At 42.0% G+C, this 25,558-nt stretch overlaps 1 protein-coding gene across 7 annotated transcripts in view; it reads left to right on the top strand.

Annotated features, from left to right (window-relative positions):
* Positions 1 to 454: 454 nt before the first annotated feature.
* Positions 455 to 25,558, top strand: part of LOC137385131 (NACHT, LRR and PYD domains-containing protein 3-like) — a 90,505-nt gene continuing 65,401 nt past the window's right edge. The window contains exons 1-4 of one of the 7 annotated variants that reach the window (XM_068059950.1): positions 455 to 487; positions 5,748 to 5,926; positions 10,209 to 10,350; positions 20,007 to 20,108. The gene's annotated coding sequence lies outside the window, so the exon portion shown is untranslated. Of the gene's footprint in view, positions 488 to 3,678; positions 3,741 to 5,747; positions 5,927 to 10,208; positions 10,351 to 16,520; positions 16,706 to 20,006; positions 20,109 to 25,558 lie in introns of those variants that run through there. The other 6 variants (XM_068059953.1, XM_068059949.1, XM_068059947.1 and 3 more) reach the window with 6 other exon arrangements.

The raw sequence follows: 25,558 nt of genomic DNA, 5'->3' as shown, positions 1-25,558 counted from the left end.
GGAGGGAAATGGAAAGCAATGAAGGTGAACAAGGTAAAAGAGACAAACAAAAATCCCGTCAGAGAGAAGAGCAGAACTGGAGAAGTGGCAGTGAATTAAACACTAAAATAAAAGCAAAATACTGCAGATGTTGTAAATCTGAAATAAAAACAAGAAATGCTGGAAATCTTCAGCAGGTCTGGCAGCATCTGTGGAGAGAGAAGCAGAGTTAATGTTTCAGGTCAGTGATCCTGTATTTTATTTTGTTTGTTTTAGTCCAGCAGCTGTTGGTGTTGACTCTCCATGTTCCCATTGACATTTCCTCCACAACATCCAACTTTATTTTTAACTTTCTTTTGGAATTCCAGGTTCTTTCACAGCCTCCACTGTCGCGCAGGCGCAGTCAGAGCCCGACGACGACAGCGACGCAAGTGTAGCCTTGCAACTGCGCAAGCGCACAGGAAAGCCTTTCTTCCGGGTTTTCTCCGCGGCTGGTCTGTGAGTGACGGTGAGGAAGAGTTAGAACATTGTATAGTATTAATACCGAGTAAAATAGCATCAATATAGAGAGATAGAGTATTAATATAGTAATAATACAGTGATATAGTATTAATACAGTGTTAATAGAGGGTTTGTTCCGAATGTTTTGGCATTGAATTCAGTATGTTCGCAGCAAGTTAAACAGTTACTGCAAACAATTCGAGGGTTAGATGGACCCAGTGTGATCAGACAGTGTGTAACCCGGGGAGGATTGACCCAGTGTGATCAGGCAGTGTGTAACCCGGGGAGGATGGACCCAGTGTGATCAGACAGTGTGTAATCCGGGGAGGATGGACCCAGTGAGATCAGACAGTGTGTAACCTGGGGAGGATGGACCCAGTGAGATCAGACAGTGTGTAACCCGGGGAGGATTGACCCAGTGTGATCAGGCAGTGTGTAACCCGGGGAGGATGGACCCAGTGAGATCAGACAGTGTGTAACCCGGGGAGGATGGACCCAGTGTGATCAGACAGTGTGTAATCCGGGGAGGATGGACCCAGTGAGATCAGACAGTGTGTAACCCGGGGAGGATGGACCCAGTGAGATCAGACAGTGTGTAACCCGGGGAGGATGGACCCAGTGAGATCAGACAGTGTGTAACCCGGGGAGGATGGACCCAGTGTGATCAGACAGTGTGTAACCCGGGGAGGATGGACCCAGTGAGATTATGCAGTGAATAACCCGGGGAGGATGGACCCCGTGAGATCAGACAGTGTGTAACCCGGGGAGGATGGACACAGTGTGATCAGACAGTGTGTAACCCGGGGAGGATGGACCCAGTGTGATCAAACAGTGTTTTAACTTTGGGGAAACTTCTAGAAACAGTAATTCGGGACAAAGTTAATCGATGGACAAATTTGGGTTAATTACAGGAAAAAAACAGGCTGAATTCGTTCAGATAAAATCATGTTTAACTGACTTGCTGGAGTTGTTGAAGTGGAAACTGAGATGGTTCATGAGGGATCATAGGAAATAGGAGCAGGAGTAGGCCATTCGGCCCGTCGAGTCTATTCTGCCATTGAAATGGATCATGGCTGATCATCTACCTCTCTGCCATTTTCCCCATTATCCCCATTTACCTTGCTGTTAGTATTCAGAAATCTATCGATTTGTGTATTGAACATGTTCAATGACTGAGCTTCCACAGCCTGCTGGGGTAGAGAAGTCCATAGATTCACCACCCTCTGAGTAAAGAAATTCCTCCTCATCTCAGTCTTAAATAGCCAGCCCCTTATTCTGAAACTGTATCCCCTTGTTCTAGACTCACCAGCCAGGGGAAACATCCTATCCACATCTACCCTGCCACGTCCCGTAAGAATTTTGTCATTTTCAATGCGATCACCTCTCATTCTTCGAAGCTCGAGAGAATACAGGCCCAGTTTCTGCAATCTTTCCTCGTCAGACAATCCCACTGTCCCAGAGATTAGTCTGGTGAATCCCCATTGCACTCCCTCTATGGCAAGTATATCCTTACATGAGGAGACCAAAATTGTACACAATACTCCAGGTGCATTCTCACCAAGGGTTTATACAAGTGAATCAATACATCTTTACTCCTGTACTCAAATCCACTTGCAATGAAGGCCAATGTACCATTTGTCTCAGTCGCTTGCAGCACCTGCATACTAGCTTTTAGTGACTTGTGAACAAGGGCACCCAGGTCTCTTTGGACATCAACATTTCCCAACCTTTCACCATTTAAGAAATGCTCTGCAATTGATCCCCATATCCAAATCATTTATGTAGATTATATAGAGGGTAATTCTGTTGATGTAGTCTACATCGACTTCCAAAAGGCCATTGATACAGTGCCACACAACAGACTTGTGAGCAAAGTTATATCTTGTGGAATAAATCGATACAGAATTGGCTGAGTGACAGTTGTAGTTAATGGATATAAAAACAAGAAATGCTGGAAATACTCCGCAGGTCTGGCAGCATCTGTGGAGAGAGAAGCAGAGTTAACGTTTCAGTTAACATTCTGAAGAAAGGCTACTGACCTGAAACGTTAACTCTGCTTCTCTCTCCGCAGATGCTGCCAGACCTGTGGTGTATTTCCACAACTTTCTGCTTTTATTTCAGAATTCCAGCATCTGCAGTATTTTGCTTTTATTTTAGTGTTTAATGGATGTTTTTGTCGTGGAGTTCCACAGGAGTCAGTGTCGGGACCCTTGATCTTCCTGATGTATATTAATGATTTACACCTTGGTGTACAGGGCACAATTTCAAAATTTGCGAATGATGGAAAACTTGGAAGCATTGTGAACTGTGAGGAGGATAGTGTAGAGCTTCAACAGGACATAAGCTGGTGGAATGGGGCACAAGTAACAGATGAAGTTCAATGTGGAGAAAAGTGAAGTGGTTCGTTTTAGCAGGAAGAAAATGGCGAGAGAATATAAAATAAAAAGTACAACTCTAAAGGCGGTGCAGGAACAGAGGTACCCAGGTGTCCATGTGCTTATGTTATTGAAGGTGGCAGGATAGGTTGAGAATGAGTAATAAAGCAAACAGAATGCTTGGCTTTATGAATAGGGGAATAGAGTACAAGAGCAAGGAGGTTATGTTGAACTTGTATAATATACTAGTTTGGCCTCAACTGGTTTATTGCTTCAGGTTCTGGGCGCTGCATTACAGGAAAGATGTGAATACGTTGGAGAGAGTGCAGAAAAGATTCATGAGAATGGTTCCGGGGATGAGGAACTTCATTTACATGGGAGCAGGAGTAGGCCATTCAGCCCAACGAGCCTGCCCCGCCATTCAATACGATCATGGCTGATCACCCATTTTAATGCCTTTTTCCCACACTATCCTGATATTCCTTTCTGTCATTGGTATTTAGAAATCTGTCAATCTCAGCTTTAAACATACTCAATGAACGAGCATCTACATCCCTCTGGGTTAGAGAATTCCAAAGGTTCACAACTCTCTGAGTAAAGAAATTTCTCCTCATCTCTGTCCTAAGTGGCTTCCCCCTTATTTTAAAATTGTGTCCCCTGGTTCTAGACTCCCCAACCAGGGGAAACATTTTAGCTGCATCTACCATGTCTATCCCTTTAAGTATTTTGTAGGTTTCAATGAGATCACCTCTCATTCTTCAAATCTCGAGAGAATACAGGCCCAGTTTCCCCACTTTCTCTTCATAGGACTGTTCTGCCATCCCAGGGAACAAGTCTGGTGAACCTTCATTGCCCTCCCTGTATGGCAATAATATCCTTCCTAAGGTAAGGAGACCAAAACTGCACACAGTACTCCAGGTGTGGTCTAACCAAGGTTCGATACAATTGAAGCAAGATTGCACTACTCCTGTACTCAAATCCTCTTGCGATAAAGACTAATATACCATTAGCCTTCTTACTTGCTTGCTGAACCTGCATGTTAGCTTTCAGTGACTGATTGACCAGGGCACCCAGGTCCCTTTGTACATCTACATTTTCTAATCTCATACTATTTAAGAAATACTCTGTACATCTTTTCCTCCTACCAAAGTGGATAACCTCACATTTTTCCACATTATATTCCATCTGCCACGTTCTTGCCCATTCACGAAGTCTGTCCACATTCCCTTGAAGCTGCTTTGCATTTTCGGCACAGTGGCACAGTGGTTAGCACCGCAGCCTCACAGCTCGAGCGACCCAGGTTCAATTCCGGGTTCTGTCTGTGTGGAGTTTGCAAGTTCTCCCTGTGTCTGCGTGGGTTTCCTCCGGGTGCTCCGGTTTCCTCCCACATGCCAAAGACTTGCAGGTTGATAGGTAAATTGGCCATTAGCAATTGCCCCTAGTATAGGTAGGTGGTAGGGAAATATAGGGACAGTTGGGGATGTGGTAGAAATATGGGATTAGTGTAGGATTAGTATAAATAGGTGGTTGATGGTCGGCACAGACTCGGTGGGCCGAAGGGCCTGTTTCAGTGCTGTATCTCTAATAATAATAATTTTTATCATAACACACATTCCCACCTAGTTTTGTGTCATCCATAAACTTGAAAATATTACATTTGATCCCGACATCCAAATCTTTGATATATTTTGTGAACAACTGGGGCCCAAGTACTGATCCTCGTGCTACCCCACTAGTCACAGCCCGCCAACGCGAGAATGGCGCGTTTATTCCCACTCTCTATTTTCTGCCTGTTAACCAATCCTTAATCTATGCCAGTATATTACCTCCTATCCCATGTGCTTTAATTTTGCTAACCAACCTCCTGAGGGGGAATTCATCAAAAGCCTTCTGAAAATTCTGCAAATATTACGTCCACCGACTCCCCTTTATCAATTCTGTTAGTAACAGCCTCATAAAACTTCAGCAGATCCGTCAAACATGGTTTCCCTTTCATAAATCCATATTGACTATGCCCAATCAGATCATTGCCTATGTACTGTCATACCTTTTAATGAATTTTCCCAATCCACCTTATCGAATTTGTCCCTCATGCCTTCTTAATTTCCATTGTCAATTTAAACCCTGGCTTCAGATTCAAATACCTCACTTTCAAACATAATGTAAAATTCTAGCATATTATGGTCGCTCATCCCTAAAGGTTCTTTTACTACAAGATTATTAATTAGCCCTTTCTCATTGCATAATATTAGATCTAAAATAGCCTGTTCTCTCATCAGTTCCTCAACATACTGCTCTAGAAAACCATCCCAAACGTGCTCCAGGACCTCGTCCTCCACAGCATTAGTGCTCATTAGGTTTACCCAGTCTATGTGCAGATTGAAGTCACCCATGATTACTGTATTACCCATACCATATGCTTCTCTAATCTCCTGATTAATACCTTACCCCACACTACCGCTACTGTTTGGCCTGTCAACAACTCCTACCAATATTTGCTGTACCTTGCTGTTTCTTAGCTCCACCCAAACAGATTCCACATTTGTTCTTCCGATCTGAGATCCTCACTTACTAATGTACTAATCCCATCCCTTATTATCAGCGCAACACCACCTCCTTTTCCTTTTTGCCTGTTCTTCCTAAAAGTTGAATATCTTTGAATATTCAGTTCCAATCTTGGTCACCCTGTAATCACATTTCCGTTATGGTGATTATTGCCTCTATTTGGGCCTTTAAATCATCTATCTTGTTATGATTGCTGCATGCATTCAAGTAGAGTGCCCTTAAGCTTGTCTTCTTGACATTATTCTGCATTCTAAGCAAAGTTGACGCTTGCCTTTGTTTTGCCTGCCTTCTGATGTCACTTGCTATTTTTCTACCTCCTGTTACCAGCTTTACTTCCTTCCTACGAAGAGGGATTGGAGAAGTTGGGACTGTTTTCTTTGGAGAACAGAAGGCTGAAAGGAGATTTGATAGAGGTATTCCGAATCGTGAGAGGTCTGGGCAGAGTTGATGGGGAGAAACTGTTCCCACTCCTGAAAGAATCAAGAACGAGAGGGCACAGACCTAAGGTAATTGGCAAAAATAAACAATGGTGACACAAGGGAAAACTTTTTCATGCAGCAAGTGGTTATGATCTGGAATGCACTGCCAGAGAGTGCGATGGAGGCAGGTTCAATTGAAACATTCAAAAGGGAATTATATAGTTATCTGAAAAGGAAGAATGTGCAGGGTTATGGCGAGAAGGCAGGGGAATGACACAAAATGAATTGTTTACTCGGAGAGCCAGTGCAAATGTGATGGGCTGAATCCTTCAGTGCTGGACTAATTCTGTGGTTATTGGGCAAAGGCAGTTTGTATAGAGTGAAGTCACAGATCAGCCATGATCATATTGCATGGCAGAAAGGGCTCTCGAGCTGGAATGGCCGACTGTAGGTGAGATCAGGGAGGGAGATTGTGATATACTTGAACAAATTAGCATTGAAAGGGAGGAGATTTTAATGGGCTTAAAAGTGGATAAATCGCCAGGCCCAGATGAGATGTATCCCAGGCTGTTATGTGAGGCAAGGGAGGAGATAGCAGAGGCTCTGACACAAATTTTAAAATCCAATCTGGCCACAGGAGAAGTGCCAGAGGACTGGAGGACAGTGAATGTGGTACCATTATTCAAGAAGGGTAGTAGGGATAAGCCAGGTAGTTACAGGTCAGTGAGTCTAACTTCAGTGGTAGGGACACTATTGGAAAAAATTCTGAGGGACAGGATTAATCTCCACTTGAAGAGGCAGGGATTAATCAAGGATAGTCAGCATGGCTTTGCCAGGGGAAGATCATGTCTAACAAATTTGATTGAATTTTTCGAGGAGGTGACTACATGTGTCAATGAGGGTAAAGCAGTTGATGTAGTCTACATGGACTTCAGTAAGGCTTTTGATAAAGTCCCACATGGGAGATTGGTCAAGAAGGGATCCAGAGCAAGTTGGCAAATTGGATCCAAAATTGGCTTAGTGGCAGGAGGCAGAGGGTTGTGGTTGAGGGTTGTTTTTGCGAATGGAAGCCTGTGACCAGTGGTGTACCACAGGGATCGGTGCTGGGACCCTTGCTGTTTGTAGTGTACGTTAATGATTTAGACATGAATATAGGAGGTGTGATCAGTAAGTTTGCAGATTACACGAAAATTGGCGGTGTCGTAAATAGTGAGGAGGAAAGCATTAGATTACAGGACGCGATAGATGGGTTGGTAAGATGGGCGGAGCAGTGGCAAATGGAATTTAATCCTGAGACGTGTGAGGTGATGCATTTTGGGAGGAATAACAAGTCAAGGTAACATACAATGAATGGTAGGACTCTAGGAGGTATAGAGGGTCAGAGGGACCTTGGTGTACTTGTCCATAGATCACTGAAGGCAGCAGCACAGGTAGATAAGGTAGTTAGGAAGGCATATGGGATACTTGCCTTTATTAGCGGAGGCATGGAACATAAGAGCAGGGAGGTTATGATGGAGCTGTATAAAACGCTAGTTAGGCCACAGCTGGAGTACTGTTTACAGTTCTGGGCACCACACAATAGGAAGGATGTGATTGCACTGGAGAGGGTAAAGAGGAGATTCACCAGGATGTTGCCTTGGCTGGAGCATTTCATCTATGAAGGGAGACTGAAAAGGCTAGGGTTGTTTTCCTTAGAGCAGAGAAGGCTGACGGGGGACATGATTGAGGTGTAGAAAATTATGAGGAGCATTGATGGGGTAGATAGGAAGAAACTTTCTCCCTTGGCCGAGGGATCAATAACCAGGGGGGCAGGAGGTTTAGAGGGGATTTGAGGAAAAATGTTTCCACCCAGAGGGTGGTTGGAATCTGGAACACACTGCCTGAAGGGTGGGTAGAGGCAGGAACCCTCTCAACATTGAAGAAGTATTCAGATGAGCACTTGAAATGCCATAGCATACAAGGCTACGGGCCAAGTGCTGGAAAATGGGATTAGAATAGGTAGGCTTGATGGCTGGCATGGACAAGGTGGGCCAAAGGGCCTGTTTCTGTCTCTGACTCTAATGCTGTTCCTCTGAGCTCCAGATACCCTGGGTATAGTTTCTTGACTAATATTTGCTGAGTTTGGAGCAGAGATTGTAGTGAATGAGGAACAATTTTATTCCACAGGAACGTTCCGAGGAGCGGACAGTATAGACAGTGACATATGGCTGGAAGAGATTAAAGAGATAGGGAGGATATCAGGCAAGAAGGATTTGTAATCGGCAGGGAAAAATCTTCAAACCAATTTACTGGCAGATTGGGAGCCAGCGGGTCTTGGCACAAAGGCAGTGAACAGGTATGAGGGACTTTATCCAGGTCAGTCATTGCAATGTGGCACTGAGAATCATTTCCAAAATTGGCTTAGTGACAGGAAACAAAGGGTAATGGTCGACGGATGTTTTTGTGAGTGGAAAGCGGTTTCCAGTAGCATTCCGCAGGGCTCAGTGTTGGTCACTTGCTGTTTGTGGTACATATTAGTGATTTGCACTTTAATGTGGGAGGCATGATTGGGAAAATTGCAGGTGACAGGAAAATTGGCCATGTAGTTGATAGTGAAGAGGATAGCTGTCGACTCCAGAATGATATCAATGGTTTGGTTGAGTGGGCAGAAAAGTGGCAAATGGAATTCAATCCGGAGAAGTGTGAGGTAAAGCATTTGGGGAGGACACATAAAGCAAGGAAGGATATTGAAAGGGATAGAAGAAGTGAGAGACCTTGGAGTGCATGTCCACAGGTCCCTGAAGGTGGCAGGACAGGTAGACTGGTGAAGAGGGCACATGGAATGATTTCCTATATTGGCTGAGGTATAGAATACAAACGCAGGGATGTAATGCTGGAACTGTATAAAACGCTGGTTAGGCCACAGCTGGAATATTGCGTACAGTTTTGGTCACATTACAGGAAGGACATAATTGCTCTGAAGAGAGTACAGAGGAGATTTACAAGAATGTTGCCAGGGCTTGTAAGTTGCAGCTATGAGGAAAGATCGGATAGGGTAGGGTCGTTTTCCTGAGAACAGAGTGACTTAATTGTGCTGGACAAAATTATGAGGGGCCTAGATAGAGTAGACAGGAAGGACCTGTTTCCCCTGGTGGAGAGGTCAATTACCAGGGGGCGCAGATTTAAGGTGATTGGTAGAAGGATTAGAGGGGACATGAGGAAAAACTTTTTCACCCAGAGGGTGGTGGGTATCTGGAATTCACTGCCCGGATCAGTGGTGGAGGCAGAAACCCTCAACTCATTTAAAAGGTACCTGGACCTGCACATGAAGTGCTGCTGTAACCCACAAGGCTGTGGAGCAGGTGCTGGAAGGTGGGATTAGATTGGAGGCTAGTTTTTTTTCAGCCAGTGCAGTCATGATGGGCTGAATAGCTTCTTTCTGTGCCTTACCCTTTCTCTGGTTCTGTGGTTTTATGGGAGAATTAGGATTGTAGGAGGTGAGGGAGGAATGAAAACTTCGGAAGTTAGGACCATAATAGGTAGACAAACCTGGAAAGAGTAACACGGAGACAGAGGAAAGGGAATTAGACATGGGGGAGTCAGGAGAAATATAATTTTAAGTAAGAAATTAATTTTCAAATTCCTTGAGATTCTAAATTGAATCATCCGTCAGATTTTTAAAAATGAAATTAAATTTTAAATTTACAGTCACACAAATAATAAGGAATTAGTCAATGTTACAGTTGTTTCACTTATTTATGACACACATTTGCTGATTCAGTTGCAGTAAGTGAGACTTGGAGTATAATATTCATGGGGGTGAACATCCTGATCAAGGCTGATCAATAAACTGAAGACTGTCTGATGAATTTTATAATCATTGCTCTATTGCTAATAAATTACAATGATTGGTTGACTGTGCATTTTATTCTGGTGTTTGATTCCAAGGATCGCGACCTTTGTCCCTTGCGATCTGTGCCCTTTTATAGTCCAATAATAATCAGGCTTTGTGCTGAACAATGAAATTGGAAACATCCTTTTTCTGTGGCGTTTTCTGAACCACAGATCACAGAATCGTTACAGTGCCGAACGAGGCCATTCGGCCCATCGTGCCTGCAGCAGCTCTCTCAATGAACAATTCACCTGATACCGTCCCCATGCCTTCTACCTGTAACCCTGCACATTCTTCCTATTCAAATAACAGTCTCGTTCTGGTTTGAATGCCTTGATTGAATCATCTTCCACCACACTCTCAGATAGAAGAGTTGAGGGAGAATTTAGTCATTGTTACCATACATAGAATCCATGACATTGGATAAAAGCTCAGTTATTCAGTTCGAATTTGACTGAGACCGTGTGGGATTCAGATTCTCCTTGCTCCAAACAACAGGGCGTGTTGTGTTGTGATGAAAAGTCTGAAGGTCGTGTTTATGACTGGAATGTGGGATTAATCTTTAACTAGGGTGTGTGCAGAACACACAACTCTAACCCACCAGGCATTCTGCAACCAGAATCCAGAGACACAGCACAAGGTAAGGACCCTGAATTTACTGAACACAATTATAGACTTTTTATGTACCCGAATGGACTCCTCGTCTTTTCTCTGCGTAGTTGTTCAATGTTATTGATAAGTTGTAATATCCATAATGGATCGAGTTACAAAGAATTGTTTTATTCGGAAATTAACTTACTGGAAACAGTACCATTTAACAAAATAAAACTGCCAAATATAGTCTCGCTCGCTAAAATTCTACTGTTGTAAATAATGTTCAAATATATTTCTAGTGTATGAACAGTGTAAGTCTATAATTGTGCAAAGATGGGAGGCAGGTCAGAAGATTGGACAGAATATTAAAAAAAAGCAAAGAATGACTAAAAGATTGATAAGGAAGGTAAAATTAACATACGAGAGAAAACTAGCTGGAAATATAAAGACAAATTGTAAGAGCTTCTATAGATATTAAAGATTTAACAAAGTGAGTGTTGGTCCGATCGAAAGTGAGTCTGGGGAACTAATAATGGATAGTAAGGAAATGGCAGATGAACTGAACAGGTATTTTGCATTGGTCTTCACTATTGATGATACAAGCAACATTCCAGAATTAGTTATAAGTTAGGAAATGGAAGGGAGGGAGGAACTTAAGAAAATTACAATCACCAGGGAAGTGATACTGAACAAATTGTTGGAGCTGCAGGCTGACAAGTTCCTGGGTCCTGATGGACTTCATCCTTGGGTGATAAAAGAAGTGGCTAGTGAGATAGTTGATGTGTTAGTTTTAATTTTCCCAAATTCCTTAGGTTCGGGGAAGATTCTGTTAGATTGGAAAATAGTGAATGTAACTCCTTTATTCAAAAAGGGAGGGAGACAGAAAGCAGGAAACTACAGGCCAGTTAGCATAACATCTGTCTTCGAGAAAATGTTAGAAGCTATTATCAAAGATGTTATAGCAGGGCACTGAGAAAAATTCAAGGTAATCAGGCAGAGTCAACATGGTTTTGTGAGAGGGAAATCATGTTTAACCAATTTATTGGAGTTCTTTGAGGGAGTAATGAGTGCTGTGGATGAAGGGGAACCGGTGGATGTACTGTACTTCGATTTCCAGAAGACATTTGATAAGGTGCCACTTCACAGGTTATTGCAGAAAATAAAAACTCATGGTGTTAGGGGCCAACAAATTGGCATGGATAGAAGATTGGTTAGCTAACAGGAAACAGAGAGTAGGCATAAATGGGTAATTTTCTGGTCGGTAAGAAGTAACGGGTAGTGTGCCACAGGAATCAGTGCTGGGGCCTCTACTTTTTACAATTTATATAAATGACTCAGATGAAGGGACCAAAGATATTGTTGCTAAATTTGCTGATGAAACAAAGATAGGTAGGAAAGTAAGTTGTGACGAGGTCATAAGGAGGCTACAGACGGATATAGATAGTTTAAATGAGTGGGCAAAGACCTGGCAAATGGAGTACAATGTGGAAAAATGTGAAATTGTCCATTTTGGCAGGAAGAATTAAAAAAACAAGCACATTATCTAAATGGTGAGAGAATGCAGAGGGATCTGGGTGTCCTCGTGCATGAATCACTAAAGGTTAGTATGCAGGTACAGCAGGAAATTAGGAAAGCTAATAGAATGTTATTGTTTATAATGAGGGGAATTGAATACAAAAGTAGGGAGGTTGTGCGTCAGTTATACAGGGCATTGGTGAGACCACATCTGGAATACTGTGTACAGTACTGGTCTCCTTATTTAAGGAAGGATGTAAATGCGTTGGAGGCAGTACAGAGAAGGTTTACTAGACTAATATCTGGAATGGGCGGACTGTCTTATGAGGAAAGATTGGACAGCCTATGCTTGTACCCGCTGGAAATTAGAAGAGGAAGAGTCGACTTGATTGAATCATATAAGATCCTGAGGGGTCTTGACAGGGTGGATGTGGAAAGGATGTTTAGGATGTTTCCTCTTGTGGGAGAATCTAGAACTAGTGGGTCACTGTTTAAAAATACGGGGTTGCCCATTTAAGACAGAGATGAGAATTTTTTTCTCTGAGGGTCGTGAATCTTTGGAACTCTCTTCCTCAAAAGGCGGTGGAAGCAGAGTCTTTGAATATTTTTAAGGCAGAGGTAGGTAGATTCTTGATAAGCAAAGGGGTGGAAGATTATCGGGGGTAGGTGGAAATGTGGAGTTGCAGTTTAGCCATGAACATATTGGATGGCGGAGCAGGCTCGAGGGGTCGAGTGGCCTACTCCTGCTCCTAATACACGTTCGTAAACGGTAATGACCGCAAAGCTAGAGTCCGGGACTCTTCAACATAATCCCTAACTATCACTGAAATTTAAAGTTTCCAGCCCTGAGTTTGGGGGAGGGGGTATGGGGTGGTGGGAGTGGAGAGGTTGATGGTTATGGGGTTGCGGTTGGGGGTATTCTTTTATCTGTATTGAGTTCAGGATTCTTCGGTCCCAAAGTGAGTGAAATGCTGCCTTGTTAAAGGGGAGTTGCGATCAGCACTTCTCCAGAATTTAACTCTTGTATTTGTGAATAAGTCTGAAGATTTCAGGTACAATATGAACTGAGCACCCATAAATAGGTTATTGTTGGGTCAATGCTGACATTTGATGGCACTATTGATGAGTCCATCTATCACTTTGCTGATCATTGTGAGGTGGCTGATAGGGTGATAAGTTTAGACTTTGTGGATAAGATACAGCTGGTCAATGTTTTATATTGTCCAATATGTCAGTGTCAGATGCTTTGGAATTGCTTGGCTCAGACAGCTTGTTATGGTGCTCAGCTCTTCAGCTACTACTGGTGGAATGTAGTCACAACCCAGAGTATTCACTGTGTTCCACTATTTCAGCATCATCTTAATATCAAGTACAGTGAACTGAATTGGAGGGACAGTGAGTCAGTGAGTGTAGCAATCTCTTACAATTCTCTTTTAAACTCATGTGTTGTTGCCCCTTTATTTCAGGATAAGCATGTTCATGGATCCACAGAATCAGGGCTAGTTCCTTGGCTTGCAGGAATTGAAGAACTGGGCAGAAAGACGACAGATTATGTGGGAAAGATTATAAACAGCAGCAGGTTTCATGGCGAGCGTTTAAATTGAATTGATGACACAGAAATTATTCAGGCAAGGGAACCGGATTTCCCTTCTGAACAACAAACAGAAAGAACTGGGAGAAATGCAGTCACTGTTACCACGGTTAAAAGATCAGTAATTTCAGTGCTATTTAACATTATTAGGACAGTGTTGTACAGGGCGGGGAATGTAGGGACGATGGATCAAAACAATCGAGTCATATGATAAGTAAAAGAGATATGTAAGCTAAAAGAAAGAAATATTGAAGAGGAACATTAGCCAATTTCTAGTCCAGTATTGTAGGTACCATTTTCCCAAACAGGTAACTGCATTCAGTGATGATATAAGATAGACTGTAAGTTACAGAGGATCATGCATGGACTCGGTGTGACGCTGGAGTTCTTTGAATAGCTTTGATGTATCCTTTACAATGGATGGGAAGTCAAGCATGCAGCAAGATGGAGAGGGAAGCAGGGACAGTGATCAGACTTGGGAAAGGGGGAAAGGGAATCAGATAAAGAGCTGGAGAGCAAACGTATACGGGGCAGAATCAGTAACAGTGTAAGAGGAAAGGAAGACAAAGTGGGGAATTAAGATTGTAGGTGGGGGTGTGTAGGTAAAATCAGGGGTGAGAAACAGAATAGGTGGGGAATCAGACAGCAAACACTGGAGAGAGCAACAAGGAGAAGGAGGAAATGGAATCAAACACAGAGGACCTGGGAACCATATTATAAAGTTTTATTATTTATCAAATGTAAATTTGAGTATTGCTGAAAATAGAGACATATTGTTGAAGCTTTTCGTCTGGCACTCATTGCATTCGTCAGGATTATCTGCAAGAATACCTATGTAAGGGGAAGAGAGTGCTGGTTGGTTGGCAACTGAACTCTGTTTGCTAGAGCCATTGCCATGGAGGCTGCACCAGTTTACAGTGACAAACAGTAAACTGCCAGGCGTTGTTTGAAAGTTAAACCAAACAGCTTGACACTGGTCAAGGCATTACCCTGAGGAATGAACGTCACTTATTTTGTTCAACTGGAACAGGCGCAATGCGTGTACATGTTCTTTCTGTCTGCAAATAACAGGGCCCTGTGGGTTAATATATGTAGTGTAGAGTACACACAAATGCACCACACTGTGAGCCCTACTGACCATCTTGAATTGGTTGTCTGCGTAATTCTTAGCACACTGAGGATTATTTAGCAAACGTTGCCCAATCACGGAATCACATCTAATGTTGGACCATGTGTTTTGAGTTTTGCAAGCACGGGCTGGTTGGGTATGGCTTATACCTTTATGGACAGCAGAAGGCACATGTTGGATACGATTCGCCAGTCTTTGGGATGTACAGCCGATATATCTAGCATCACACTGGCATTGAAATTCATCTGTCAAGTTACTCATTTGTATCATAGGCAGGACGTCTTTTCAGTTTGACGGCAGCATCCTGTTAGTGGCAAGCACCACATGCGTTGGTACGACATAGTAGCAGTGTGAAACAGCTAGCTTCACCTGCCTATCACACAAATGAGTAATGTGATATATGAATTTCAATGCTAATGTGATGCTAGGTATATAGGCCATACATCACAAAGAGTGGTGGATCGTATCAAACAACATGTCCCTTCCACTGTTCGCAACAGTCAAGGTACGGGCTAGCCTGTGCTTTCAAAATTTAAAACACAGTATCCAACATTGGATGTGATTCTGCGATTCGACGGCATTTGCTAAATAATCCTCAGTGTGCTAAGAATTACACTGACAACCAGTTTGAGATTGTCAGTAAGGCTCGCGGTGTGGCGCTTTGCATGTACTGGAAGCTATATACATTAATACACAGGGCCCTGTTCTTTGCAGACAGAAAGAACATGTGCACACATTGCGCCTGTTTCAGCTGAACAAAGTAAGTGACAGCCATTCGCTGGTTCATTTCTTGGGGCAATCCCTTGACTAATCAGAGTTAAGCTGCCTGGTTTACATTTCAAACAAAGTTTGGCAGTTAACTGTCAGTCACCATAAACTGGTGCATTCTCGGTGGCAACAACTTTAACAATCGGAGTTCATTTGCCAACAAATAAGAACTCTCTTCTCATACAGTATAAAGTTGTTGCTTCCCTTTACAATGGTATTCTTTCAGATTGTCTTGATGAGAGAAAGACGTAAAGCTTCGATAACATGGTTCTATTTTCAGTAATACTAAATGTAAATTATGATTCTGAAATTCATTAGCATTTCAGTTTCACAGTCTCATAATGAATTGAATCTGCTGCCAAATCTTTCTTTAAATGAAATGAAATAGGTAAATTTGCGATACCACCAATAAAAGTTAGCCAGCCAATGATACAAAGGATTTGCTTGTTTACCACATACATTTGCAGATTAATTTCCAGTAAGTGAAACCTGGAACCTGATAATGGTGGGTGTGAACATCCTGATCAGGGCCGAGACTGTTACTTATTAACTGGAGATTGTCTCTCTGATTTTATGATCATTGCTCTCTTGCTAATAACTGACCAGCTTTATAAACTAACTGTAATGATGGAGAAGGGGATTGAAGTACTCCATGGCAATCCAGATCAGGGGAACATTGTAAAAAGCCTGATACTGAGATTAATAGAGCTGGGATTCGAAAGACTTGCATTTATGGTGAATTAGAATCAGCTCCAAGAAACAGCTCAAGATCTAAAGGGGAGATAATTCCGAATAAATAACGTGTTCAATCAGATGGTTCACTTTACCCTTCTCTATGATGTGTGATCCCAATAAACTAACCACAATCTTTGCCCCTTCCTCTCTCTGCCCATTTATAGTTTGGTAATAGACAATTTATGGTGAGCAGTGATACTGATTTCAGGATAAAGATTTGATTCCAGCTACAGAACCTGGCTTCAGTGTGGGGTCTTCGGAACAGTTTGGGGGCAGTTCAGTCATTGTGTATGCAAGTAATTTTAATGACTGGTTAAAGGATCAGGACAATCTAATCTGAATGAGACGGTGTGCGATTCAGATTCAGCCCTGTGCCAGAGAATAGGGCGGGGGAGGATTGAACTGATCAAGCTGAAGGTTGTGTTTATGACTGCATTGTACAACTGATCTTTACCCAGGGTGTGTTCATTACCTGCAGAACCCACAACACTGACTTAACCGGCAACTCTGGGGCTAGAATCAGGATCGTGACCAGACCAGCAATATGCTGAGAACAGTCATTGTGCTTTACTGAAGAGAAATGGACACATCACATTTTATGTAGATTTCCCCTCATATTTTCCATCTGGGATTCAGATGAGCCGACGAGCTGCAGCTACTTCTGTAATTATTTAAATACTTCTCCCATTATATTTAAATAACCACCCCCTTCCCTTCCTAGTCCCCATGTTAGTTGATATTGTTAATGGCTTCCTCTCTTCAGGAACTCTCCTCCTCCGCTTCTGTTGTCATTAGCCTCTCCTCAATAGAAACACCCTTGAACCCTCTGTCGTTGCAAACTACCATCCTATCTCCAAACTCTCGTTCCTGGAATTATGGGCATACATTGTGGATAAGCCCCCCATCTCTGGAATGAATCTAGTGAACCTCCTCTGAACTGCCTCCAATGCAACTACATCCTTTGTCAAGTAAGGTGACCAAAACTGTACGCAATACTCCAGGTGCTGTCTCACTAATGCCTTGTACCGTTGTAGCAACACTTCCCTACTTTTATACTCTATTCCTTTAGCAATAAATGCCAAAATTCCATTTGCCTTCCTTATCACCTGCTGTACCTGCAAACTAGTTTTCTGCGATTCATGCATGAGGACACCTAGATCTCTCTGCACCTAAGCACGTTGAAGTTTCTCTCCATTTAGATAATAATTTGCCTTTCCGACCAAAATGGGTAACCTCACACTTATCCACGTTAAAATCCATCTGCCAAATTTTGGCCCATTTATCTAATCTATCCATATCCATTTGTAGATTTCTTATTTCTTTATTGCAACTTCCTGTCTCACCTATTTTAGTGTCATCTGCAAATTTGGCTATAGTACCTTCTATCCCTGCATCCAAGTTATTAATATAGATTGTAAATAGTTGGGGCCCGAGGACTGAACCCTGTGGCACCCCACTAGTTACATCTTGCCAACCAGAAAAAGACCCATTTATCCCGACTCTTTGTTTTCTGTTGGCTAGCCAATCCTCCATCCAAGCTAATAAATTGCCCCGAACCCCATCTGATCTTACCTCCTGTATTAACCTTTTGTGCGGCACCTTATCAAATGCCTTCTGGAAGTCCAGATAAACGACATCTACAGAATCCCCATTATCCACTTTGCTTGTTACAGCTTTGAAGAACTCTAGCAAATTAGTAAAACTTGATATACCTTTCTTAAAACCATGCTGACTATGATGGATTGCGTTTTGAATTTCTAGATGTCCTGTTATTACTTCCTTAATAATGAATTCTAACAATTTCCCAACGAAAGATGTTACACTAACTGGTCTATAGTTTCCTACTTTCTGCCTCCCTCCCTTTTTGAATAAAGGCGTTACATTAGCTTTTTTCCAATCCACTGGAACCTTTCCCGCATCCCAGAGAATTTTGGAATATTATAACCAATAGGTCCACTATCTCCGCTGCCTCTTCCTTTAAGACCCTAGGATGTAGGCCATCAGGCCTTGGGGACTTGTCTGCCTTCTATCTCAATAGTTTGCTCAGTACCTTTTCCCTCGTGGTGGTGATTGTTCTAAGTTCCTCCCTTTCTATAACCTCTGCATTACCTGATACTATTGGGATGGTACTAGTGTCTTCCACCGTAAAAACTGAAGCAAAATATTGATTTAGTATCTCTGCCATTTCTGTGTTCCCTTCTATTAGCTCCCCAGTCTCATCCTCCAAAGGACCAACATTCACTTTAGCTACTCTCTTCCCTTTTATATTCTTTTAGAAGCTTTTGCTATCCGTTTTTATATTTTGCGCTATTTTTCCTTCATAATTTACCTTTGCTCTTTTTATTACTTTTTTAGTAACCCTTTGTTGATCTTTAAAAATTTCCCAGTCTTCCAACCTGTCACTGGCCTTTGCAATATGGTATGCCTCAGTTTTTGTCTTTATGTTATCCTTAACTTCCTTTCTTAGCCATGGATGTTTCTCCCCCTCTGAGAATCTTACTTCCTCTCTGGAATATATTTTAGTTGGGATAAATTGAATATCTCCTTAAACATCTGCCGCTGCTCGTCAACTGTCCTACCTTGTAGTCTTCCTGTCCAGTCCACTAGGGCCAAATCTGTCCTCATACCTTTATACTTACCTTTGTTTAACTCCAGAACGCTCGTGTGGGACTCCAGCTTCTCGCCCTCAAACTGAATTTGAAATTCTAGCATGCTATGATCACTTTTCCGTGGAGGATCCATAACAATGAGATCATTAATTAATCCCACCTCATTACACAACACCAAATCTAGAATAGCTTGCTCTCTGGTTGGTTCCACAACATATTTCTCCAAAAAACCTTGTGCAGATAAGCAACAAAAACTGTAACTGGACATGAAAGGTTGTTTAAAAAGTACATTAAGATTGGAACCACGTACTGGAGGTGGTGAGCCTGAGATTGTTACCATAGAAGTTAGTGATTGTTTGGTCACTAGTTAAACAGAAACCCATGGAGTTGTGCCCAGACAGGTTGTCCCACACTGTACCAGTATCTGTATTGCTTAAAATAAACATAGCATTAGCTGAAGGCTCAGAAAATATCATTATACATTACCTAGACTCCTGCTTTACAGGTTGAAATGCTTGCTGCAAGTTTATCCAGTGAGCAGCTGAGATGCAGAGACAACAAAGGTCCTAAGTGATTAGTTATTATAAAATATATATTCCTATATTAAAGAGGTTGTGCTCTCCCTTCGATGGAATCACTCACTGCAGACTAGTGCAGAGTGTTTGGCTGTCACTGGATCATGAGTCCAGGCCTCTGTATTATTAGTTCAGTAATCTTTGAAATGTCTCTCCTTGATATAATATTTTAATCCGGTAGATCAGATTTTGCAAAAAAAATTAACTGATTTACAACAGCTTCATATTTAGCGGCATCTAATGAAATAAGAAATTAAAATATATTCAAAATTATCTTTCAACAGTTAAGTACCAATGCCCAGATTTGTATATGAGAAATGCCTCTTAATTTCATTAATTATCCATAAACACTGAGGCCACATTAAACTAAAAACAACGATTTATCAGGTCTGACAATTCATTAAATATATTCCAAATTCAAAGCCTAATTAGTTGTCTTTCCCCTTTAAATCTCTTAATTTACCTGACAAGCCTCCTTTATTTTCTTTATTCAGTACAATATGTTTTGAGGCAGGCACGAGAAGTCTTTCCAACCCCTAACGAGATGCAGTCAATTCATTTGAAAACTGTGCAATTAAAGAAAAGGGCCAAGTTCCTATTAATGCAGATTGAAGCTGGTAAGCTGCTTTTGTCACCAAGTATTCGAAGCACGAAGGAAAACCAAGAGATAAACCAAAACACAAAAAGGTTAAATTTGTGTCAATGAAAAATAGAACTCATTAAAAACATCTTATTACATAACACTGCAGCAACTGATTACATTGTAAATATTTCATTAAGATTAAAACGGCAAAGACTTTCAACACCCCTAGAATCAGGAAAGGGCAAGAAAGGGCGAACCGGATAATTATGAGCCTGGGGCTGAGTTCTACTACAATGTAGGTAAGAACCGTTTATTGATTAGTACACAGTAAGTTGAAATACCAAGCAGAGTAGGAAGCACACTTCAAAAGATCTGCAGTTTCCAGTGTTTCACAAGCACAATTGTAACACAAGGCTGTTAGAGTGTGTCTGACCTGGCCCGACCCCACCCCATCCGAACCCAACACATGTCGAGAAATAAAAACAAGAAATGCTGGAAATTCTCAGCAGGTCTGGCAGCATCTGTGGAGAGAGAAGCAGAGTTAACGTTTCAGGGCAGTGACCCTTCTTCAGAACTGGCAAATATTAGAAATGTGAAAGGTTTTAAGCAAGTAAAGTGGGGGTGGGGCAAGAGATAACAAAGGAGAAGGTGTAGATAGGACAAGGTCACAGAATAGCTGACCAGAAGGCCGTGGAGCAAAGGCAAACAATATGTTACTGGTGTGTTGAAAGACAAAGCATTAGCACAGATAGGGTGTCAATGGACTGAAAACTGAACAGCCGCAAGAATAAACATGAAAAAAAAACAGTGGGTAAGCAAACTGAACAAACTAAGATAAAATAAAATAAACACACGAAAAAAGAAAAAAGAACTAAAAATAAAAGTAAAATGGGGGGCCTGTCATGCTCTGAAATTATTGATCTCAGTGCGCAGACCGGCAGGCTGTAGTGTGCCCTAATCGGTAAATGAGATGCTGTTCCTCAAGCATGCGTTGATGTTCACTGGAACACTGCAGTAATCCCAGAACAGAAATCTGAGCATGAGAGCAGTGGGGAGTGTTGAAATGTTGTCGAGTCCCGTCAGGTTGGGTCGTGTAGCCATGCTGTCCGGACAAATAACATTCGTGCCACACAAGTGCAAGGCAAAGAGCATCTCCAGGAAGAGAGAAACTAACCATCTCCCCTTGGCATTTAATGGCATTATCATTGCTGCATCCCCCACCGAGCTAGACATACAAAATTAGAGCAGGAGTAGGTCACTTGGCCCCTCAAACCCGCTCTGCCATTCAACAAGATCATGGCAGATCGGACTGTAACCTCAACTCCATATTCCCATCTACCACCGATAACCTTTCATTCCCTTGTTTATCAAGAATCTATGTACCTCTGTCTTAAAAATATTCGGAGACATTGCTTCCACCGCCTTTTGAGGAAGAGAGTTCCAAAGATTCACGACCCTCTCCTCATCTCTGTCTGAAATGGGTGAGCTCTTATTTCTAAACAGTGACCCTTAGTTCTAGATTCTTCCACAAGAGGAAACATCCTTCCTCCATCTACCCTATTGAGACCCCTCAATACTACTTTTGTATTCAATTCCCCTCGCAATAAATGATAACATTCTATTAGCTTTCCTAATTACATACTGTACCTGCATACTAACCTTTTGCGATTCATGCACGAGGACACCCAGGTCCCACTGCATCTCAGAGCTCTTCAATCTTTCACCATCTAGTTAATATCCTTTTTTATTCTTCCTGCCAAAATGGGTAATTTCAGTTTTTTCTCCATTTGTCAGATCTTTAGCCAGTCACGTAACCTATCTCTATCCCTTTGTTAGCATCCTTATGTCCTCTTCACAACTTATTTTCCTACCTTCCTTTCTGTTATCGGCAAATTTGGTAACCATACCTTCGGTCCTTTCATCCAAGTTGTTTATATAATTACAAAACGTTGTGGCTCCAGTGCTGATCCTGTGGCACACCACTCATTACATCTTGCCAACTAGAAAATGACCAATTTCTGCCTACTTTCTGTTTCCTGTTAGCAAGCCAATCTTCTATCCATGCCATTATGTTATCACATGCCTTCTGGAAATCTACGTACAGTATATCCATCGATTTTCCCTTTATCCACAACACCTTACTTCTTCAAAGCACTCCAGTAAATTGGTGAAACATGATTTCCCTTTCTCAAAACCATGTTGACTCTGCCTGGTTACCTTGAATGTTTCTAAGTGCCCTGCTAAAACATTTTTAATAATAGCTTCAAACTTTTTTCCTGTGGAAGATGTTAAGCTCCGCAGACTGCAGCTCCAACAACACCCAAGAAGCTCGACACCATACAGGACAAAGCAGCCTGATTCATCAGCACCACATCCACCACTTTAAGCATTCACTCCCTCCACCACTGGCACGCAGTGGTAGCGGTGTGTACCATCTACAAGATGCATTGCAACAACTTGCCAAGGCTGCTTTGACGGTACCTTCTGGACCCATTACCTCTACCACCGACAAGGCCAAAGGAAGCAGATGCATGAGAACACCACCATCTACAAGTGTCCCTCCAAGTCACACATCATTATGACTTGAAACTCTATCGCTGTTCCTTCACTGTCGCTGGGTCAACGTCCTGGAACTCCCTGCCTCACAGCACTGTGGGTGTACCTACACCACATGGCCTGCAGTGGTTTATCAAGAGGCTCATCACCACCTTCTCAAAGGCAATTAGGGATGTGAAATAATTGCTGGCCATAACCGCGATGACCGCATCCCATGAAAGAATTAAAAAAGAGCTACGTAATGCAGTGCTGGTCAAAAGTGTGAGCGGGGCTTTAGGCTCCCTGTTTGCAGATTGATGGGAGGAGCTGTCAATCTCCTGATCATAGGCAGTGGGAGGAGCGGACTAACTGAGGATCATTAATTGATGCAGAGCTCTGGCTCAGTGGTGACAGTGAGCATGCTCCACCTCAGTCACCAATTGTACACAGCTTCAGTTAAATATCTGTTTAGGTAAATTAAATGTCCCGGAATTTATCTCCAAATAATTCATCATGGATCAGTAAAGAAAGTTTCTGCAGATGAAATCGGTCAGTAACTTATTGATTTATACTGACTTATTTATATAAACACCCAAAGATTGAAGGGATTCTATCTGCATCAATAATTTATTACGCGATTGAATCTTCGAACTCCAATTCCCCAATTACATCTATTGTATCTCGAGAGTGATCCCGAAAAATCCTCAAACTCCAATTCCCCAATCACATCTATTGTATCTCGAGAGTGATCCCGATAAATCCTCAAACTCCAATTCCCCAATCACATCTATTGTATCTCGAGAGTGATCCCGAAAAATCCTCAAACTCCAATTCCCCAATCACATCTAACGTATCTCGAGAGTGATCCTGATAAATCCTCAAACTCCAATTCCCCAATCACATCTATTGTATCTCGAGAGTGATCCCGATAAATCCTCAAACTCCAGTTCCCCAATCACATCTATTGTATCTCGAGAGTGATCCCGAAAAATCCTCAAACTCCAATTCCCCAATCACATCTATTGTATCTCGAGAGTGATCCCGATAAATCCTCAAACTCCAATTCCCCAATCACATCTATTGTATCTCGAGAGTGATCCCGAAAAATCCTCAAACTCCAATTCCCCAATCACATCTAACGTATCTCGAGAGTGATCCTGATAAATCCTCAAACTCCAATTCCCCAATCACATCTATTGTATCTCGAGAGTGAACCCGATAAATCCTCAAACTCCAATTCCCCAATCACATCTATTGTATCTCGAGAGTGATCCCGATAAATCCTCAAACTCCAATTCCCCAATCACATCCATTGTATCTCGAGAATGATCCCGATAAATCCTCAAACTCCAATTCCCCAATCACATCTATTGTACCTCGAGAGTGATCCCGATAAATCCTCAAACTCCAATTCCCCAATCACATCTATTGTATCTCGAGAGTGATCCCGATAAATCCTCAAACTCCAATTCCCCAATCACATCCATTGTATCTCGAGAATGATCCCGATAAATCCTCAAACTCCAATTCCCCAATCACATCTATTGTACCTCGAGAGTGATCCCGATAAATCCTCAAACTCCAATTCCCCAATCACATCTATTGTATCTCGAGAATGATTCTGATAAATCCTCAATCTCCAATTCCCCAATCACATCTATTGTACCTCGAGAGTGATCCCGATAAATCCTCAAACTCCAATTCCCCAATCACATCTATTGTATCTCGAGAGTGATCCCAATAAATCCTCAAACTCCAATTCCCCAATCACATCTATTGTATCTAGAGAGTGATCCCGATAAATCCTCAAACTCCAATTCCCCAATCACATCTATTGTATCTCGAGAGTGATCCCGATAAATCCTCAAACTCCAATTCCCCAATCACATCTATTGTATCTCGAGAGTGATCCCGATAAATCCTCAAACTCCAATTCCCCAATCACATCTATTGTATCTCGAGAGTGATCCCGATAAATCCTCAAACTCCAATTCCCCAATCACATCTATTGTATCTCGAGAGTGATCCCGATAAATCCTCAAACTCCAATTCCCCAATCACATCTATTGTATCTCGAGAATGATTCTGATAAATCCTCAATCTCCAATTCCCCAGTCACATCTATTGTATCTCGAGAGTGATCCCGATAAATCCTCAAACTCCAATTCCCCAATCACATCTATTGTATCTCGAGAATGATTCTGATAAATCCTCAATCTCCAATTCCCCAATCACATCTATTGTATCTCGAGAGTGATCCTGATAAATCCTCAAACTCCAATTCCCCAATCACATCTATTGTATCTCGAGAATGATTCTGATAAATCCTCAAACTCCAATTGCCCAATCACATCTATTGTATCTCGAGAGTGATCCTGATAAATCCTCAATCTCCAATTCCCCAATCACATCTATTGTATCTCGAGAGTGATCCCGATAAATCCTCAAACTCCAATTCCCCAATCACATCTATTGTATCTCGAGAGTGATTCTGATAAATCCTCAATCTCCAATTCCCCAATCACATCCATTGTATCTCGAGAGTGATCCCGATAAATCCTCAAACTCCAATTCCCCAATCACATCTATTTATCTCGAGAGTGATCCCAATAAATCCTCAAACTCCAATTCCCCAATCACATCTATTGTATCTCGAGAGTGATCCCGATAAATCCTCAAACTCCAATTCCCCAATCACATCTATTGTATCTCAAGAGTGATCCCGATAAATCCTCAAACTCCAATTCCCCAATCACATCTATTGTATCTCGAGAGTGATCCTGATAAATCCTCAAACTCCAATTCCTCAATCACATCTATTGTATCTCGAGAGTGATTCTGATAAATCCTCAAACTCCAATTCCCCAATCACATCTATTTTATCTCGAGAGTGATCCCGATAAATCCACAAACTCCAATTCCCCAATCACATCCATTGTATCTCGAGAGTGATCCCGATAAATCCTCAAACTCCAATTCCCCAATCACATCTATTGTATCTCGATAATGATCCTGATAAATCCTCAAACTCCAATTCCCCAATCACATCTATTGTATCTCGAGAGTGATCCCGATAAATCCTCAAACTCCAATTCCCCAATCACATCTATTTATCTCGAGAGTGATCCCGATAAATCCTCAAACTCCAATTCCCCAATCACATCTATTGTATCTCGATAATGATCCCGATAAATCCTCAAACTCCAATTCCCCA

This window comes from Heterodontus francisci, chromosome 28, assembly GCF_036365525.1.
Source record: "Heterodontus francisci isolate sHetFra1 chromosome 28, sHetFra1.hap1, whole genome shotgun sequence".
In the NCBI taxonomy this organism is placed as follows: domain Eukaryota; kingdom Metazoa; phylum Chordata; class Chondrichthyes; order Heterodontiformes; family Heterodontidae; genus Heterodontus; species Heterodontus francisci.
The sequence above is the reverse complement of the archived record's forward strand: the minus strand, read 5'-3'. Positions and strand labels throughout refer to the sequence as shown.